The sequence below is a fragment of the Cricetulus griseus genome, unplaced genomic scaffold, assembly GCF_003668045.3.
Source record: "Cricetulus griseus strain 17A/GY unplaced genomic scaffold, alternate assembly CriGri-PICRH-1.0 unplaced_scaffold_231, whole genome shotgun sequence".
In the NCBI taxonomy this organism is placed as follows: domain Eukaryota; kingdom Metazoa; phylum Chordata; class Mammalia; order Rodentia; family Cricetidae; genus Cricetulus; species Cricetulus griseus.
The window spans coordinates 18,680-39,631 of record NW_023276955.1 but is presented as its reverse complement, the minus strand read 5'-3'; positions in this window follow the sequence as shown (position 1 = coordinate 39,631).

Genomic DNA, 20,952 nt, shown 5'->3' with positions numbered 1-20,952 from the left:
TGAGGAACATGCTGGCTGCCACCGCAGGTGGAGCATAGTGGGGAAAGCAAGAAGGAAACAATAGATAGAGCTTTGGTTTTGCTGAGAGGAAACAGGAAGGTGGGAGACTACAGACTTTGGTGAGTGGTGGTGAGCTCACTATCACAGCTGTGCAACAGGGAATCAAAGCCCCTCTCCTGAAGTGAAACAAAGGGGCCGTTGTTATGAAAGGACCGCCCAGAGTTCAGGGGGAGAGGACAGACCTCTGGGGCAGGACTGTTGAGGTACTGGCAATAAAAAAGCACAGCCCAGGAGCTGTGGGAGAGTCACTCTGCTTTGTGAGATGGTTTAAGCAGACTCAGCTGCTATATTACCACATTTTAATCACCACAGGGAAAATCATGTAGGAGAACAGCAGAGAGCCAAATCTGACCTAGAAGTTGAAAAGCCAAAGGTCAAAATGGCTGTAAGTCCATCACCACTGAGGACACTGGGAAATTTTCATTAGGAAAGGTTGGTCAGATTCCCCCAGTCCCCATGAGAGCCCCTCCCCCTCCCTGATTGAGCCTTACACTTTGGTTTTTGGTTGATGGCTGTGCTGTCTGGGCTCTGAGGCTCTACCTGGGCTCCATGTCAAAGCAAAGCACATATGGCACATCCCTAAGAGTCCTTAAGATGGAGGTAAAGTTATGATGTCAAGGGGAAAGAGGGAGAAAAGACATAGTTATAATAGGTGTGTAGAACACAAAGTATCTAAAATGAGAGATTTTTAGTAATATATATTTTAAGATAACACACATTACACACCACAAGACTTGGAATTCATCGGTCGTGGCAATTAAAGCAGTCCCAGTCCTTAGCCCTTTACAAAGTAAAAGTTCAAATACAGCTACTACTAAGAGAAGCTGCATCACCCTAAAAGTTACCAATTGTCCCATCCTGCAGGACTTTAACCTGGGACAAGAGAGTCATGGATAGGGAATGGGGACAAGAGATGCAGAAAGAATGACCACAAGACAGAATTCTGATCAAGTGGCAAGCTTTGTTTTTCTCAGGCTAGCGTATAGAGTCAGTAGAGAAGGATATGGGGAGGTGTACAATGGGTTGTTTGTGCACTGGGTGTTAGTATAGGCAGGATATTTGGAAGCCACAAAGAGAATATTTGGCAGGGTAAAGACTTCATGAGTAAGAGGTCCAGAAAGGTTTTCTAGGTGACTGAGCCTGGGGGTGGAGGACTGGGTTAGTTGTTTTTCTTGATCTGAGGTTCTAAGGATCTGCTATGTAAAGGATAATATACAACTATGTGGCCGGCCAAGAATGGCCAGGGATCAAGATGATTAGGAATTCAAGATCATCCTCAGAATCAGAAACCAGAAGGGAGCACATGAGACCCTGGCTTGGGGCAGGAGGCCCAGAAAGTGCAGGTTTAAGAAAATGTTTGTTCTGCTGGGGCCATAAGCATGCAAGCTTTGATGAAGCTCTTTGGATTTGATGTGGACTCCATGCAGATCTTTTAGGATGGGGATTGGCTGTTTAGCAGATTAGAACAGCAGTGATAGAGAAAGAACACCAGGGAGACACTAAAATTTGAAGAACTGGACATTTCACTCAATCACTGTGCCAAGACTCCCACCTACTGGCCAAACTCTTCACTACAATAGATTAAAAGTCGTCCAGAAAAAAACAATCATTTGAAGGAGGTGGGGTATTAGAGACAAGGTTTATGTGTTCCTCAGCTGACCTGGAACTTGCTCTGTTGACCAGACTGGCCTTGACCTCATAGTTCTGCTTGCCCCCACTTCTCCAGACCCAGGAACATTTGTGTAATTTGCAGAGGTAGTTCAAAATAGCAACCCGGAATCCTTGCAGATATATGGAGTGGAAGTCAATATTTCCCTGCCCTGTCATCACCAGAAAATTATATATAGAAATTTTTATACTATAGAAATTTTATACTATAGAAATTTTTATAAACTTTTCTACTTCTTGACTAGACACTGTACTCACACCTGGGAAATATCTACTAGAACAACCAGAAGGACAAAACCCAAAGTAGGCTTGGGTAGTAGGTCCAAGGTTCCAGAGGCCTTAGATCCAGCAAGATGCAGGATTGTTTGTATCTGCTAGCCAGACAAACTCAGCCTCAACATATGGAGAGGGCTGGAAACATGGACCAGCTGGAAGACTGGCTGCCTAGCTAGCATGCATGAAAACCAGGACTCTCTTCATATAGATTTCATGCCAATGGTTGACATCTGGAATGAAAAACATTTACAATAGGTGTGCAAGGTGGCTAAAGCCTTTAAGAGTCAAAGTCTGGATCATGCAAGAGCAGACAAAGGCACAGGAAATCCCAGACAAAAAGCAATTGACTATGTGGACAGCTTCAAGTGATCTGGGGTTTGAAATCCAGTCCCCATAGGATAGCTTATAATCATGCCAGCTCCAGGCAAGTGTATGTAGCTAGCTTCTGCATGTCAATATGGTAAAGGGCTCAAACTTGTAAAGGAGCCTGCCACCAAGGATGAGGACCAGAAATGCATCACAGGAACCAACATGCTGGGAGGTGACCTATGACACCGGCAAGTAAGGATGGGTCAAAAGGTAGGCAGGCACAAACGGAAAAATGTGGCCAGATATTGTGGCACCCTTACAGCTAGCAGTTAGACACAGTCAGGCCAGCCTGGCCAATTTATTGGGATTTTAGAACATCCCCCCCAAAAATACCCTACAAAACATTGGGCCTAGTAGCATATGCTTTAAGCCCAGAAAAAAGATCTCTGCTCTGCACAAATTCTCTTTCTCAAAAAGTGCCTCATTACCTAGAGATAAAACTCAGTCTGTTAAAATAGCATGTCAAAAGTGGATTAGAGTGTATCTCTGATTCTTTAAGGGCCTTGATTCTTTAGCTACCACCTCCCATTCTTCCTCTGCAGAAGCATCCAACATTCATAACCCCAGAGAATTCACTGTTTAGTGTCATGATTTACAGACCTAAAGGTGAGCACCTCTCCAAACCTACTGTCCTTACAGGGCTTGGCCTACATCCTTACAGGGCTGCAAAGCGAATTGGTCATTCTGGTGAGAAACAAAATGCAGGGGTATAAAGTTAGCTCCTCCTGTGAGGAATGAGGAAGCCACAAACGTGGTAGCCTCCAAGAAAGCACATGGAAGCAACCTTCTGAGTCATTCCCAACCTACCACATACAGTTAAAATAAAACTGAAGACAAAAGTGCCAAGAGAACAAGACTTTATTGATCTTTAATGGAGAAAACCAAAATTGCCAATTGAACACAAGGATTCAAAATGACTTTAGACATTAAAAGTTAACAATTGGGATTAAGGGAAGAGGTGATTCAGCCTAACAGGATCATTGTTCAATTCTCAGCCCCCACATGCAGGAGACAATTCTGCGTGGTCATGCTGCAGACACCATACACTAACAACTCCAATGCTTAACTCTGGCTGGGACTGACCAGGACCAGGTCTCAGGGGTCCTCACTCAAACCCCCAAGAAGACTGGAGTTCCCACTGTGGCTGGAACAAGCATTAACTCTCCCCACCTAGTGTCTGGACAGTGAGTGAACACTCAGGTCTAGAACAGGATCAGAAGACTTTACAGGGACAGGCACTCTCAGGGACACTCAAATGGTGTAGCACTTTCTACTCCATCCAGAAGAGTGCGCCACATTTGAGTGTCCCCAAGTGAGCAATTGCCAGTGTACGGAAGTTCCACGATGCCTTCTCCACACAGCAACACACAAAATGGGGTCACTTTCCCCTTCACAAGGCCTGGAGAGTGGCTCCATTTTGAGTGTGGCTATCTGGGACCTCACAAGATGGATCCAGATGGAACTGCAACATTAAGAAGGGTCCAAAGCGTGTTAAATGGGCCTGGGGAAGATAGCTCAGCGGGTTAAGGGAACTTGAGGTGACAAATTCAATCCTCCCCACCTACCTCACCATCATTCAATTCCCTGCAACCTTCACCGTGCACAGCAAACAGTAAATCTCTTAAGATGAGCCGCTATCCACAGCGCAGGCGGGAATGGTACCCACAGACAACACCCAAATGTCGAAACACTTTCCACTTTAGAAATGAGAAGAGCGCTCCTGACATTTGAGAGCCACCCCATGGACAGCAACCACCACCTTGCCCAGCTGCAGCGTTCTCTCAATCGGCTGCCCTCAAAACCTTGGCAGCACTTCTTCCAAGGAACAAAAAGTGTCCCCAGAGTTTGAGTGGAGCAGGTTGAGATCTGAACGGTGCTGTGCAAGTAACCTGTAGAAAAGCTGTTAGGAATCTCAATTATTGTGTAAGGCCTGAAAAACGGAAACAAGTTAAAGGTAATACCAAGCATGGTTGACACCTTTTAATCCCAGCACTGTGGGGTTAAAGAGGGGAAGCCTACACTGGTCTAACACCACCCTCCCCCACTGAAAAGCCAAATTATGTGTAGGCATATCAGTGTCCCTTCTCTGGCTGTCTACCAGACTGGACTTGTACTCAAAATACAACAGATTTGGATTTTCCACCCCATCATTTCCTAATGGACCTATTAACACTAGCAATTTAAAATGTAAAAGGTTTCAGCATGCTGGTGGCAGAGGCAGGTGGGTCAAAGCTACAGAGAAACACTGTCTTGAAAATTCAAAAGATGGAAAACAACAAACAAGATTTGGTGGCTCACACTTTTAAACCCAGCATTCAAGGGGCAGAGGCAGGTGGATCTGAGTTCTAGGCTAGCCTGATCTACAAGTGCTAGTTACAGTACAGCCTCCAAAGCCACAGAGAAACCCTGTCTCAAAAAAAAAGAAAAAAGAAAAACCAAAGTGGGGAAAAATATATGGCAGGTTGTGCCCAGTTGGGTCTTCCCACCCCCACCCTGCTTTACAACTATTTACCAGGGTAGGGTATTTATGTGAATCATCACAACTACCTTCATCAGTGAAGTATCCAGTGCAAAGGAATTCACCTCCTGCCCCCAGATAAGGGAAACTCCATGCTCCAATGAGGTTTCCAGGACCCTGTCCAAACAGACAAGAATGGATGCAGTTGATGGATGAGCCTTGGAGAGGGCCTCCACTTTGAGGGCAGCCAATGTGCTGAGCCTCCAGATGGCAGCACCTGTATTACCCTGACATGCCTTCATTCCCCTCATGTACCCATCTGCCTGGTTTTTAAAAACAGAACCTGGCTTTTAAGTTGTCAGTCTTTGGTGGAATCCTTTTCTCAATTGGTAACATTCAACAACTGGCGGCACTTTTCTTCCAGGAAAGCAAAAGAGACCCTAGTTTGAGTATCACTGGTTAAGGGTCCAACAGGACCTGTACATCTGCTTAAGGATTTTGCCCATGTATTAAGGTGAGATATTTGTATATTAGATCCCGTATTAACACGGTGGGTTCTAGTAAATTATCTTTTCCCCAATACATAGATTTTAGGAGTGCAGCTCTCTTTTACACTCAAGCCTGAGCTGAGCGCCTGTGCACAAATGATTCCAATAGCCTCAACTGGGATGCTTGTCCCACACTGTAAGGCACAAAGTGGAAGCATTTTCTAGTTCTGCCTCAGAGAGGGCAACCACCATGATGAACACTATGTGGGTTTTCCCCTCGAGCCTGGGGGCACCTCGACCCCTCCCCGCCCCCCCCGTCCTCTCCAATACTTTTTCAGTTCCTGTCTACTGTACAAGCGATGTCCTGAGTTCTTCCTTCCCACTCAACATTCTCCCCTCCATGCCCGTGGAGTCCCAACTCCAAGGACACTGCTGTTAACACAGACACACGCTACCAAGGGACCCATTATAGCTCAAGTCCCAAGAGTGCCCCCACACTAGATGAATACTGGAGTAGTCACCAAGAACTGGGGAAATCGCCCCTTTGTCAACCGGTAGCGCTCAAAACTTGGTGGCACTTTATTCCAGAACAAAAAGTGCCTCCATAGTTTGAGTACCACAGGCTGACATGGTCCAGAGAGATGAAGAATCCTCTGCGCCAAAAATCTGAGTGATATATGAAATCGGGGATACGGGTTAGTATCAGGTTCTGAAACTATTGATAATTCAGCTTCTCCAAATACAATTGCCTGGGATCCTCTGGAAATCCTTCAAGCAAGTGACTACCACCCATGCTTTGTAACATTCATAGCCTCCCCCCATGCACTCACACTCCTGAATTTCCTACCTTGTTGAAACTAATCTATACCTGCCTGCAGGCCACTGGCTCCTGTGGTGTGGGACAAATCCCAGCTGCCTGAGGGAACAGGAGGCAGAATGGGTGGCCATGCTGATTTAAAATTCCAGTTTTTAAATTTAAAAAAAAAAAACAAGCAACCTAGTGCTGGCTAACACCTTTAATCTCAGCACTGGGAAGTTTCGGCAGGGGCAGACCTGTGAGTTTGAGGCCAGCATGGTCTACAGAGCACTTTCCAGTACAGGCTCCAAACTATAGAGAAAACCCAAATTAGTAAAGCAGGCCTTGGTGGTCTGGAGGAAGGCAGATCCGAGTTACTCAGCCTGACCCATGTTACCTAAAATAAATGTGTCTCCTCCAAAAACTGAGGGAAGATATCCATGTCAGGGATACACACCTGCCTCTCAAAGCCAAGGACCTAGACTGCAAACCTCAGAAATGAAAAAAAATACCTTTCTTCCAGATAAAAGCCAGACTGGAATCGCAAGCACCAACACCAGGATCTGGATGGGTAAAGTAGAAACTGCTGGGAGAGAGAAGGGCTCTAGTTCTTATATAGTCTGAGGGGTCATTGCCCCCCTGGAATGGAGGCTCTGGTATTCCTCCCCCACCTGGCGCCATCCTTACCCAATCCCCACCCTGTGTCCTCCATGCTGAGCTTCCCTGGGACACAATGACCTTCACAGGCTTCCTTGCCCCCCACTTCTAGAGGAGGAAGTGGATTTGTTTCTTTGTTTTTAAATGTCTAGTGTCTGGGTAGAGTGGTTACCTTTTTCTAGCACTTGGTGAGGCTGAGGCTGGGGGTGGGGGAAGGATCCCTGTTATTTCAAGGCCCTGGGGTCTACAATAATAAATTCCAGACTAAGCAGGGTACATAGTGAGATTCAGTCTTCTTTTGTTTGTTTCTTTCTTTGTTTGTTTGTTTTCCAATATGGGGTTTCTGTGTGGTTTTGGAGCCTGTCCTGGCTGGAACTCAGAAAAATCTGCCAGTCTCTGCCTCCAGAGTGCTGGGATTAAAGGTGTGCACCACCTTTGCCCAGGTTCCAGACATATTTCACTGCAGTTTAGATCTATTGTTTATGGAAGAAGTAAACCTTGTCTGCAAGCAGCTAGATCTTCCATTTGGGGAAGCAGACAAGATATTGATTTGGCCCTTGTAGTAGCAATACCTTTAATCCCAGCACTGAGGAGATAGAAGCAGGTGGATGTCTTGAGTTTGGGGCCAGGACTACACAGAGAGCCCCCATCTCAATGAATAACAACTGCATCAAGGATACAGGTTTTAGAGTCTAGAATACTGGATTCCTTTTTATATTTTTTCTCTCTTTATTTATTTGGAGACTGGGTCTCTCTAGGCTAAGCCAGCCTTGGATCCTCTATGTAGCTGAGGATAATCTTGAATCCTTCTCCTGTCTCTACTTTCCCAGTCTGGCCTTGGCCACTATGCCTTCTCTATTCTGTGCTGAATCCAACTAAGCAAAGTGTCCCATCAAATTAGCTTAAAACTCAAAATTTTTATTTTGTGTGTGAGAATTTGTAGTGTGTGTGTGTGTGTGTGTGTGTGTGTGTGTGTGTGTGTGTGTGTGTAGTTATATGCATGATAGTTACTTGAGAAGCAGAGGCTGGAGGATGACTTTGAGTTACTACAGGCCAGCAGAGCTACATGAAAAGGATATCCACTGAAGACTCTAGTCGTCATTGTCCTCTTTGTCATGCTGTAGAAACCATGATTGTATACAGTTGATGGGCAGTGGTGCCTGTGGCAAAGTGGCAGACAGGCAGAGATGGAAAACCATCTTCCTGGGAAGGGAAGGATGCTGGCCTGATTGAGATCTGGGTATCCAGACCTCAGAACAAGTAGAGATCCCCATTGTGGCTGTACAGTTTTGGTCTTGCCTCCAAGAGGGAGAATCATGAATTTCTACCTCAACTTGTGGCTTTAGACCTGCTTTGAGGCCAGCATGCACATAAGAAATTCATGTGTGTTAAAAACAAAAGGAATGGCCCCACGGTGGTGGCGCACGCCTTTAATGTCAGCCCGCGGGAGGCAGAGTCAGGCGGCTTTTGGTGAGTTCAAGACCTGCCTTATCTACAAGAGGTAGTTCCAGGTCAGGCTCCAAAGCTACAGAGAAACCCTGTCTGAAAAAACAAAAAACACACAAAAAGAACCAGCAGTGGGAACGGAAAAAGATGTTGGAGACCTTGAAGACTGGCATTTTGCCTCAGATTGTGAAGTTCAAGCATCAGTGTTGTTTCCCAAAACCAACAAAATCCCCCTCTCAGCTTGAAGTCACAGCCTGAGCCAGGTTTCTTCTCAATCAGAGCACAGGCACCCAAGCCCTTTTACAAGAGGTACGGGTCCCCCACAAAAACACCCCCAGAGTCCCTGTACTGTCAGGATGCAGCACGGCACAGGTTCTCTGGACTCCACAGCCCATTTCCACCATGGGCAGAACGGGATCAAAAGAGAAACCACTATTGCCCCGGGGTCCCTGCAGCTTGCAGCCTTTGCTAAGAGAACACTGCAGTGCAGCTAGGAATCCCGGTTCCATCCCCAGCCTTTGTTGACAATGGTCCTTAGGAATGACCATTGGCCCTTGTGCATAACCCATCACAGAGATCTGTACCCAGGTCCCAAAGCTGTCTCCTGCCGCAGAGGCTGCACTATGGGCAATGTCCTGAAGTGACAGTAGGGGGTGAGCACCTGCGTGTTCCTGGAAGGCCTCCCTGAGCCAGGCAATTGATTTGGGACAGCACTCTTGGGTCCTGACAGTAGACAGTGCCTCCAAGGCTGAGTGTCCCTGGCTGAGCTCTTGTCCCTCATGACTCCAGCATTTGAAAAACCAAACACATTTTTGTTAAGACCTTGTGGAAATAGCACAGATCATCACCACCACTTCTGGGAGAGAATCCGGAAACCCACAGCTCCCTGATTGCTAGGCAAGAGTGTGGCAGTAGCTATAATGTTCAATTTCATTTTGACAAGGGGTCTCACTGTGTAAGGCAAGGCAGGTGACACTCATGACCAGTCTCCCCGTGGCACTCCCCAGAGGCAGGTGGATCTCTGTGAGTTCGAAACCAGCCTGGTCTACAAGAGCTAGTTCCACTACAGCCTCCTAAGTCACAGAGAAACCTTGTCTCAAAAAACAGTAAAAAAATAAAATAAAATAAAATAAAAATAAAGGTCTCAGCATGAAGCTTTAGGTGGAAAGCATAAACCTGGTTTTGGACAGTAGACAGACCTTGATTTCCTATTCTGGCTCCCTGTGTCTCTCCTTCTGAGGGCTTTTGTGGAATAACTGTGCCAATAGGCTCAGCCCATATATACATTATAATATTACACATATATGTATACACACATTCTTTTTCACATTTATTTATTTATTTATTTATTTATTTATTTATTTATGGGCTCCTTAATCAAGCAGTTGGACCTAGCCAGAGGATTTTGTCAGGGTATACCCCTCAAGTGGGAAGTGCCCTCTGGGTTTCCCAAGGGAGAAGGGGCCTCCCTCTTGAATGTCACCCTCATGGACAGTGGCAGCCTGGAGCCCAATAACAGCAGTCAATGAAGTCCCAGCTCAGGACTTGTCTGTGTGTCCACTTAGAAGTCCTCGGCAAGGCCAACTGATAGAGCTGAGTGGGAAGAATGGGGCACAGGACCTGCCTGTGTCGCTCTTTTTCTTTTTGGTTGTAGATTAACAGATATATCCTTGTGGCTGATCTTGGCCACTAAGTCAGAGTATTGGGCAAAAGCCTGGAAATATGGATGAACCACAAGACTCCTGGTCCTTTTCTGAGAGAATATCTCCCACCTTTATTGTGGAGCAGCCTTATATACAAACTTACAAAAACCCCAGATCAAAGGTTCACAACAGGATATTGATCCCAGTGGGGTGAGGTCAGGAAAACAGGAGGTACCTGTGGTTATGCTGGAAAACAAATCTTAAGAGACCCCATGGGGTCTGGGTTGCAACACCTCCCCCTTCTTTATATATAACAAAACAGTTATCAAGTAAGAACTATAAGATTTTAACCATTCTATCTTAGTGTGTTACTATAACTATCTATCTTCAACTCCATCAAAGATCAAAGAAGGATAATATATAAACTCTAGAACAAACAGAGAAACCTTGCTTCCTAGACAGGCCATAATGTGTCTGGCAGACTTCTCAGCAAAGCCGGAAATTCTAAACTGTCCTGCACTGGAAACAGTTTAGACAAGAGTAGCTTTTTGCCCAAATGGCTGGTCTTGCCATGTCAAAGTCAAACTCTATAACGAGTTTCTTGGATGCCCCTCTTCCTCTCAGTTATAATTGGTGTTTCAGGAGCAGTTGTGTATCACTGTCAAGAAAAACCCTAAACCATTTCTTTGAATGGTATGAAGAATATCTATTTATCTAGAAAACCTTACTAGTGTCACCAAATGAAGATCCATTCCAATAAAAATTATCAACAAATGAAGATCCATTCCAATACAAAGTATCATATCTTTCCTTTTTCTTTTAAAATGTCATTGACTGTGACCACTGCCATTTCTAACTAACCAAATTTAAATGAAAACAAATATTCGGATCACCTGGGCCACTGCTACAGGGGGTCCTGCCCCATGAAACCATACCAGTCTGGAAGGAATCCACAGCCCTTCACTTTCCATGGAAACAAAAGCAGACATTTTCCCTCCACCTCAAGTAACCTGTACTTTAACAACTGTTGCTCTTTCCCCAGCATTTAACTATTTAAAGACAACACAAAAGCATTCTTTTGTTAACAGTCACACATTTACAATCACACTTCATACACACATGTGTGGCCACACCACACCATACATACAGGACATACATACATCTTTGGAACAAAACTCACAAAGGAGAGGAGGTGTCAGGGGATGGCCATCCTAACCATAGCTTGGCATCTTTGGAGGATCTTCAGGACTGTCGCATCTTTGTCCATTCCTGTATGGACTTTTGTAGGGATTGGGTCTTTTCTTTATCTATTTGGACATATTCTCCTTTCTCATCTGGTGTGACAATGATGTGGATGGCTTGTGTTGAGGTCTCAGGGAGAGCGTCTGGAAATCCTGGGATATGTAATTGGCATTGCCAGTACTCTTTTTTGGAGCTGGGTTGTTAGTGCCACTGGGTACAGAAGATGAAGACATTTCTCCTCACTGTCTCCAGAGTCTGTATTGGAGATGGAACGGCAGTACTGGGAGGACCTTGGGTTAAAAGTGTGGTTGAATGTGGACCAAGACTTGGTGACAAATGACTTGAAACATAGCTCATTGATGACAGTGTTGTTACTCAGGTCAAGGGGTACTAACTTTGCTTTTCAGCCAGGCTTGAGGGGCAGATTGAACGGGGGTGGCTGGATCTCACTTTCTCGGCTGACAAAGTGATAGGGCATTGTGCTCATGGGGATGTCAGAACCTGGGTTTACAGGCATATAATTGAAATCAGAGCTGGCACTGTCTGATCCACCCACGACAGCCTTTTTTAGAGATTTAGCAGACAAGCAGGCTGTTTATATTCACCTCGTGTTGGATACTTGTAGTCACTGACTGGAGGTCTCTTTTGAGGGCTGCCCCCGCAAGGTGTCTTGGGGTGTGGTGGGGGTGCTATGGCTGAGTCCACGTGGAGGTTTCCAAATTCCCCACACAGGGTGTTTCTGGGTGCCTTGAACGTGTACACAGCCTCACTGCCGCAGACCCTGCTCCAGACAGGGGCTGACTGGAGCTGCTGAATTCAGCTGGAGAAGAGCAGAGATTATGACTGACTAAAGAAAGGTTTCTCAGGGTGTCAGTGCTCTCTTTAGTTTGACTGAAGCCGCAGATCTGGCAGATGCTCTGGACCCACCTATTCCTGTCAGCCTCTGTCTCAGCCACCAGGTAAAAGTTGTGCTCATTGATAATGATATCAAACATAAACCTCTTTTGCAGCTCTTGTTTGTTGAAGGTCAGGGCTACATCCAACTGCGTACAGAAGTTTAGGTTGATGATCCCCAGGGGTTTCTTGGAGTGTTCATTCTTATAGTATTCTAGAACATCTGGGTCACCACACATCTCTCCACTCCGCAGGATGAACCAGCGTTTCTTCCAAGCATAGTGCCACACCTTTTTCTGAGGAACTGATTTCTCCAGCCAGCCTGTGCACACAACATTAGTTTCGTATGACTGGAGCCCACAGCAGGCTCCAGTGGACAAGGGCACAGGCTTCTGGGTCACCTGGCTGCTGGTGGGTAGTTCATGGAGGAGGGATTCCTCAGAGGCAGATTTCTTGGATTTCTTTAATAATTTTCTTAGCATTATTGCTTAATCCAAAGTTAATATGAAATCTTACCAGTACCTTGTCTCATTAAACTTTTTCTGTGTGATTGATGGTGATCTCTATTCCAATCCAACTCTCTTAGGATTTGAGGGGTCTATTTTCTAGTACTTTTTGCAATCGACCCTCACAACTCCTTACTTGCTTGCCAGCATTCTGAGGGTGATCTCTCAGGGTCCCCTTTCTTTACCGATCTCAGTGGAAACTCCTCTTGTGGCCTCCCTTGGCTACCACTAAGACCAAGTATTGGGCAAATGCCTGGAAAGTTGGATGAACCAAAGGTGCCTGGTTCACTTTCTGAGAGAATGTCCCTCACTTTTATTGTGGAGCAGCCTTGTATACAAACTTACAAAAATCCCAGGTCAAAGGGTTCACATCAGGATCCTATTGGGGAAGATCAGAAAAACAGGAGGTACCTGTGGTTATGCTGGAAAACAACTCTTAGAGACCCTGTGGGGACTGGGTCCAAACACCCAATGAGTCATTAAATGGCAGAAGCATATCAGCAGGAACCAGGCACACACAACGCTCAGGAACCCAAATTGGGGCCTTGCCATCCTGTGGGAAAAAACAAACAGACTGCCCGGCCCACACCAAAACTGGATCTGGCCCTTTCCAAAGGCCTGAGGGAAGGTCTATCCAATTAACCAAATGTCTTTTCTGTGCAGTGGACCACCAATGATGGTCTGCAGTGGAGTTACCAGAATCATTCACAATTAAAAAATTTAAGATAGAAAATAAGTGATAGAGTTAGGGGAGCCAAGGTGACCCTCAAGGTTCCCCTTCTTTACTTTAACTAAATAGGCTTTTAAAGTGTGGTGGGCATGTTCCACAATAGCCTGCCCTGTAAGGAATACCAGTTTTAGGGGTAATTTCAAAAACTTGACAAAACTGATTGAAAGCTCTGCTGATATAAGCAGGGCCAGTATCAGTCTTAATTTGTTTGGGGACCACAATGTAACCAAAAGCCTGTCGACAATGGCTTTTTTAACTTCTTTTACATTTTCACCAGAATTGGCAGAGACAAATATTATTCTGGAAAAAAGTATCTACAGAAACATGGACAAATTGCAATTTACCAAAGGATGGCACATATGTTACAACCATCTGCCACGGGTGATTGGGCAAGAGTCTTTGGGGATTAACTGCCAGTTGAGGCACTGGAAGAAATTCCACACAAAGATTTGAACTATATAAACAACTTGTTCCTTGGTTAGCCCATTATGAAATCGTAAGCACCCTGTGCTGAGATAAAAGTGCCTATGTAAGGATTGTGCTCTAGTGAGCTCTTTGTGAAACTGCAATGATTTGAGTGTACCTGTTGCCCGTGTGGTTTCTTTCACAGAGAGGTCCTGGCAAATGGGTATGGACCCTAAGATGCCACACAAATACAGTTTCACTCCGTTGCCATAGCAGACCCTGTATCTGTAACAAACTCTCTTTTATTCTGGAGATACTGGCAACATAGGCAGGCATCACCAAGGGTTGTACAATTTGAGCTAGATATTGACTATCAGTATAGATGTATAATGCTTCCCTTCCCTGTATAGTTGGACAGCTAAAAGTTCGGCCATTTCCAGAAGCCAGCAATTTTATGGCTGTCTTAATGATAGGATAAGATACAACTACCGCTGTCCCTTTTGAAGAACCGTCTGTGAAAACCATTCAATCCTTGGAAATACACTGAGAGAGTATAATCTTTGGGAAAATCAAAGGATGTATCTTAAAAAGGGAATCCATATTATTGGATGGGTAGTTATTATCAAAATCACTCTGGGTAGCAGAGAGAAAAATGGCCCAAACATAACTATTATTTTGTAGCCACTCTATTTGTTGATGGGATAAAGATGTAACAACCTGATCTGGCTCCTTACCCTAAGTCTGCAAAACAATCTTTTCTCCTCCCTGTCTTCTTCTATTTATTTTCTCTGCCCCCAAGCCCTGTCTATCCCTCTCTCCTGCCTAGCTATTGACAGTTCAGATCTTTATTAGACAAGTCAAGTGTGTTGGGCAGGCAAAGTAATACAGCTTCACAGAGTTAAACAAATGTAATATGAAAGAATGCAACATATCTTCAACTAATATCCCACAGTAGCTGTGAGCTGCCATGTGAGTATTGGGAATTGAACACTGGGTCCTCTGCAAGAGGTGCCCGTGCTCTGAATAGTTGAACCATCTCTCCAACCCAATAAAATAATAATTTTAAAAATTAGAAGAGAGGGGCTGGAGAGATGGCTCAGAGGTTAAGAGTACTGGCTGCTCTTCCAGAAGTCCTGAGTTCGATTCCCAGCAACCACATGATGGCTCACAACCATCCGTCATGAGATCTGGTGCCCTCTTCTGGCTTGCAGGCATACGTGGATGCAAAATGGTGTATGAATAATAAATACTAAAATCTTTAAAAAACAAATTAGAAAAGAGGCCGGGAGTTGGTGTTGCATGCCTTTAATCCCAGCACTCGGGAGGCAGAGACTGGCTGATTTCTACGAGTTTGAGGCCAGCCTGGTCTACCAAGCGAGTACCAAGGGCAGCCTCCAAAGCCACAGAGACATCCTGTCTCAGAGAGAGAGAGAGAGAAAGAGAGAGAGAGAGAGAGATATTTGAGTACAGGGGCCAAAAAGGTGGTGGTCCAGCAGATAAAGGCACTGGCTATCAAGGCAAAGTACAACCCCTGGAGGAAGTTCAACCATTCATTACTCAGGAAGGAAAAACACGATCTCCACAAGTATAACCACAAGTGCTAGGACCAAAGGCTTGAGACATATTCCAGTCTTGTTTGTTTTAGCTAATAAAACATCTTACTAAAAAGTACCTGTAGGGGCTGGTGAGATAGTTCCTCAGGAAAACGTACCTGACAAACTGAGGTTACTGCCTGGGACCCAAACTGTGAAAGGAGAGACTCCTCCAAGATGTCCTGGTACAATACCCATGATGGATGGGCTCCTGCATTAGTTAGAAAAGACCAACAGGGGCTGTAGGGATGGCTCCATGCTGAGGAGCACTTGTTTCTGTGCATGGGCACAGGTATAGCCCACAAAATATTTTTTGAGATAGAGTCTCATTGTATATTTATGCCTAATCTGGAATTTGATATGTAGACCAGGCTGGCCTCCAACTCATAGAGATCTGCCTGCCTCTGCCTCCTCAGTGTTAGAATTAAAGGTGTGAGCCACCATGTCCAACTCACACAAAATAATTTTTAAGTGCAATTTGAAAATCCTGTATATATTTATGTAATCAAATACGTGTAACATCACATTGGCACCTTGCACAGGTATTTTTGTTTGTTCATTTGTTTTATTTTTTTAGATAGGGTTTCTCTGTGTAGTCCTGATTGTTCTGGAATTCACTCTGTATAACAGGATGGCCTTGAACGCATAGAGATCAGCTTGATTTGTCTCTTGAGTGCTGTGATCAAAGGTGTGCACCACCATCGCCAGGCCTTGAACAGTTTGCTGCTTTTGTGTTCTACTTGCTTTCTTTGGGGTGTGTGTGTGTGCTGGGAATCAAACCCAGGACCTTGCATGCACCAGGCAAGAGCCCTACTAAAGAGCTACACCTATAGCCCCTGGCTTTTTGAGCCAGAGCCTCACTATACACTCAGGCAAGTCCAATGGAACGTCCTCCTGCCTCTGTCTACCATGTGCTGGTGTGTGTCACAGGTGTGTGCCACACAGCTTCCTGAGAACACTGAACTCTGAAGATAGATTCCTTGTCCCCAGGAAATCCCCCCATCATGCTTACTGGCTGGCTTTTACACAGGCTGAAGATCTGCCACCTCAGCCAGGCTGCCTGTGAAGATCTGGCCTCCAGCCTCAGCCTGAACCAGACCCTAACTGAGCTGGACCTGGGCCTGAATGACCTTGGTGATCCTGGGGTGCTTCTGCTGTGTGAGGGCCTCAGGTACCCAGACTACAAACTGCAGACCCTCTGGTGAGTGCAGTTCCTGATTCAGCATGCTTGTCCTGTCTTCTCTGTCCATGGAGGCCATGGGCCCACCCATTTCCTCACCAGCTCTAGCTACAGAATCTTGCTGTCAAGTTTTCCTGCCACAGGGTCTTTACTCACACATCACTGAAACCACTGAAACGGCTCTTCTCTTCTGCTGTACATTTAGTTTCCAGGGGAGGTGCTGGAGAGATGGCTCAGGGGTTGAGAGCACTGGCTGCTTTTCCAGAGGTCCTGAGTTCAATTCCCAGTGACCATATGATGGCTCAAAACCATTTATAATGAGATCTTTTGCCCTCTTCTGGCCTGCAGGCATACATGCTAGCAGAACACTGTATACATGCATACATACACATATACATACATACACACACACACACACACACACACACACACACACACACACACACACACACATTTTTCTGGAGGGAGATTGGTTTAATCTTTCAGGTCTCAGAACAAATACCTCTGAAAAAAGTGTACCCTCTGTTCTACTTGGCTTTCTGTTACTGTGATAAACAACATGACCAAAGGTGACTTCAGGAAGCAGGAGTTTTTGTTATCCTACATGTTATATAGCTTTTCACTGAGGGAAACCCAGGCAGAAGGCTGCAACAGTAAAGAAACCAAAGAAATTTGCTGCTTACTGGTTGGTTCCCTGTGGCTTGCTCTGCTAGCTGCTTTTATACAGCCCGGTCCTACTGGCCCAGGGATATACTACCCACAACGGGCTCCTGCAACAATTAGCCATCAAGGTTGTTGTGTGTGTAACACCCTTGGATGTCCTAGAGCTTGCTCTGTAGACCAGGCTGGCTTCGAACTCAGAGCTATCCCCCTGCCTCTGCCTCCTAGTGCTGGGGTTAAATGTGTGCACCACCACAGCCCCACCCCTTTCTTCTTTTTTTAAATTACAAAATTTGACAGATGTGGCTTTCTGCCTGCATGTATGTTTTTAACCAAGCTCCTGCCTGGTACTCACAGAGTCAAGAAGATAAGTTTAGATTGCCTAGGACTGGAGTTACAGCCAATTGTGAGCTGCCTGTCCCTTGATTTCTGTCCTGTGTTCCTCTCTGCCTTCTCCCCTTTCTCTTTGAAAGATGGGCAGGGCCACACCCCTGCACCCAGCATACCAATTTGGCATTTAAGCCCTGCCACGGGGACCTAACCAACATGCATGGGACAAACTCACCTTGGCCATCCCTTCCTCTAGGTTGTGCATTTGCCAGCTTGGCTCAGACACATGCAGATGGATTCCCCTTGTGCTCCAAGTCAACACCTGTCCCCAAGAACTGGATCTGAGCTTCAACGATTTGGGAGACAGGGGACTGTGGCTGATGGGGCAAGGCCAAGCACCCGACCTGCAGACTTCAGGAGCTGTGGTGAGTGTTTTGCTTAGGAGGAGGGTGACAGGAGTAGCATGGGGATGCTAATGGAGTCATGAACCACTACACACTGGCTGCTTAAGTAGAAATTTTAAGGCCAGCCTCAGCTTTATAGCTACTATCAGGCCAGCGTGGGATATGGGAGATGCTATTTCAAAAAACAGAACAGAAAACAACCATGGTTATTGGCATTCTAAAAGCAGGAAACACATAAACATAACTAAGGCAGGGAGTGATGGGTGGAGGCTTTAATGCCAGCACTCGAGAGGCAGAGGCAGGGGGATCTCTGAAAGTTCCATGCCAGCCTGGTCCATGCCAGCAAGCTTCAGGACAGGCACCAAATGTTACAAAGAGAAACCCTTTCTCAAAAAAAGAAAATGTGGTATCTCAGGTTCCTGCTCCTACCACCATGCTGCCATAACTCCCCACATAAGTAGAGATAGAAAAGATTCCCCCATCCTCCAAAAACCAGCCCCTCCCATTAGACACACATACACATATGTAAACACACACACACATATACACAGGCAAAAAACCTTGGGGGTGTTTAGAATCTGCTTGGGGAATAAGGCATTTATTAATTTGGGCATTTTCTTTTCATCTATGGGTATGTGTATCTGGGCTTGCAGTGTGCACAGAGGCCAGAAGATGGCATCAGATGCCCGGGAGTATCAGTTACAGGATGATGTGAACCAACTAAACCAAACTTAGGAACCAAACTTGGCTCCTCTAGAAGAGCAGTCTTAACCACTGAACCATCTCTCCAGCTCTTGCTATTGGGATATTAGGTTTCTGTTTTCTGTTACTATACAGGCTATACTCTCAGACTCACCCTGCTTCACAACAGTGCTGCTCAGTTTAACTTTACTTCCTGTACTTTTGCTTTTTTTTTCCTAAAGGAAGGGTTTCTCTTTGGCTTTGGGTGCTGTCCTGGAACTAGCTCTTGTAAACCAGGATGATCTCCAAGTCAAAGGGATCTTCCAGCCTCTACCTCCTGAGTGCTGGAATTAAAAATGTGTGGGCCACCACTGCTTGGATTTTGCTTTATTTTTAGAAATATTTGTTTATTATATACACAGTATTCTGCCTGCTTGTATGTATGCACACCAGACGAGGGCACCAAATCTTTTTATATATGGTTGTGAGGCACTCTGTGGTGGTTGGGAATTGAACTCAGGACCTCTGGAAGAGCAGACAGTGCTCCAACCTCTGAGCCCTCTCTTGTTCTTTTAAATGAAACCAGTCTCAGATGGCATCTGGGAGTTCTGAGTCTGTTATTTACCCACTGGACATGCTTTCCACACCATGCTATCTGCATCTGTAAATGAGAATACAACTAGGAGTGTCTGGTGGTTTTTATTTATTAATGTCTAAAGACACTCAAGATTGGGAGTAAGGAACCCAGAGTGGTTGGGAACATGTTTGATCCCACCACATGGAAGGCAGAGGCAGGTAGAGCTCAAAGAAATCCACTATAGCCAAGGCTGCTGCCACCACCACCCAGCCCAAGTCACATACTCTTAACCAATCCTGAACAGCTAAGGCACATACCACCCTTCTTGCAGCTGTTTCCTTTAAAAAGCCATAACAACTGAGGCATTCATTTGCATCAGTGAGTCAGCTCCTTGGTGGTCTCTTTTTGAGTTCTCACAAACTTGGCATAACAATTTCACACCAGCCAAGGGAGCAGAGAGACCCTGTCTCCAACAAGCAACTGAACATTGGGAGTAAGGAGGCAGTGGGAGAGGTAGCTCTGTGGTCAGGGCACTTGTTGCTCTTGCAGAGGTCCCAGTTTCCAGATCCCACTCTATAGCTCACAACCTGCTCCAGGGGATCCAACTCCAGTTTCAGGAGATCGAATCACCCCTGGTGATCTCCACTGGAACTGCCATATGAGTTTCAGTCATCCATGTGTGCAAAATACTCAACCTAAAACAAAACTAAAGGGCTGGAGTGCTGGCTTAGCAGGTTAAAGCATCTACTGCCAAGCTTGATGACAGGCTTCACCATCAGAACCCTGATAGGTGGAAAGGAAATTATATACAGGTTGATCTTGGGTCTCCAAAGAACACCATAGGTTACAGTATTAAGAGCAAAAGCACAAACAAAACCACTAGCTGGATCCCAGCTTCACAGGAAGCTGAAGCAAGAGAATTCCATGTTCAAGGCCAGCCTGGGAAACTTAGTGAGGCCCTACCTGAAAATGTGAGCTAGGAGGATGGTTTGGCAGTAGAGTGTTTGCTTTCCTAGCATCGCCAGAGCTGTAAGTTACAACACTGAAAATAAATGTTTAATATTTTGCATTTACCTGTGTTTCTGGATTGCATAGTTGTGACAATCAATTCATGTTAGGCTTCAGTGGGATCCAGCCAACTTGCTAGGTTCATACCTGAGGGGGAGAATAGACTGAGATATGGCAGGTAAAGATACTAAAGAAAAAGATACACAGGATAGTCAATAGAGCAATCCAGTGTGAATACTAGACTTCCCAAGTTTACTCTTCAGCATTGTTAAGTACCCCAAACTCCCCACAAAAGGGGAACATGGCAAAAGACTTCTTTATCATGTATAAGGAACAAACACACTTTCTACCTTAATCCACCACTATAAAAAATACTATGGCATCCCAACATGGAATGTGGTAGTTAACTGGGAAATGACATTTAATAACTGCTTCAGTTAGGTACATTTTGAGTTGGAGATTTGACCTGCTCCATTCAATCCATAGGCAATTGTGACTGACAATGAATATACCAGGGACAGAGTAAGGAAACAGAAGTAGGGGGTGAAAGGCAAGGACTGAAGGATTTTGCCAGGTGGTGTGAACAAGCACGCTGTGCCTCAGGCTCATCTGCTATCCCGTGAGTGGATGGGAGAGGTCATCTCAAAGACATCCCTTTCTTTTAAAGACAGAAATGGAAATGCAATACATACAGTCCAGGAAACAGCCCAGGCATACATGAAGAAGCAAGCTGTACCCCACAACACATATTCAAGCCAAGGCCTCAGTAAAATCACTCCCTTTCAACACAGATATGCTGAACCTAGGAACAACACTCTCACACATATTCTAGGGAGATTCAAGATGAGGGTCCACAAATTACAGGTGAATGTCTTGGTGGCC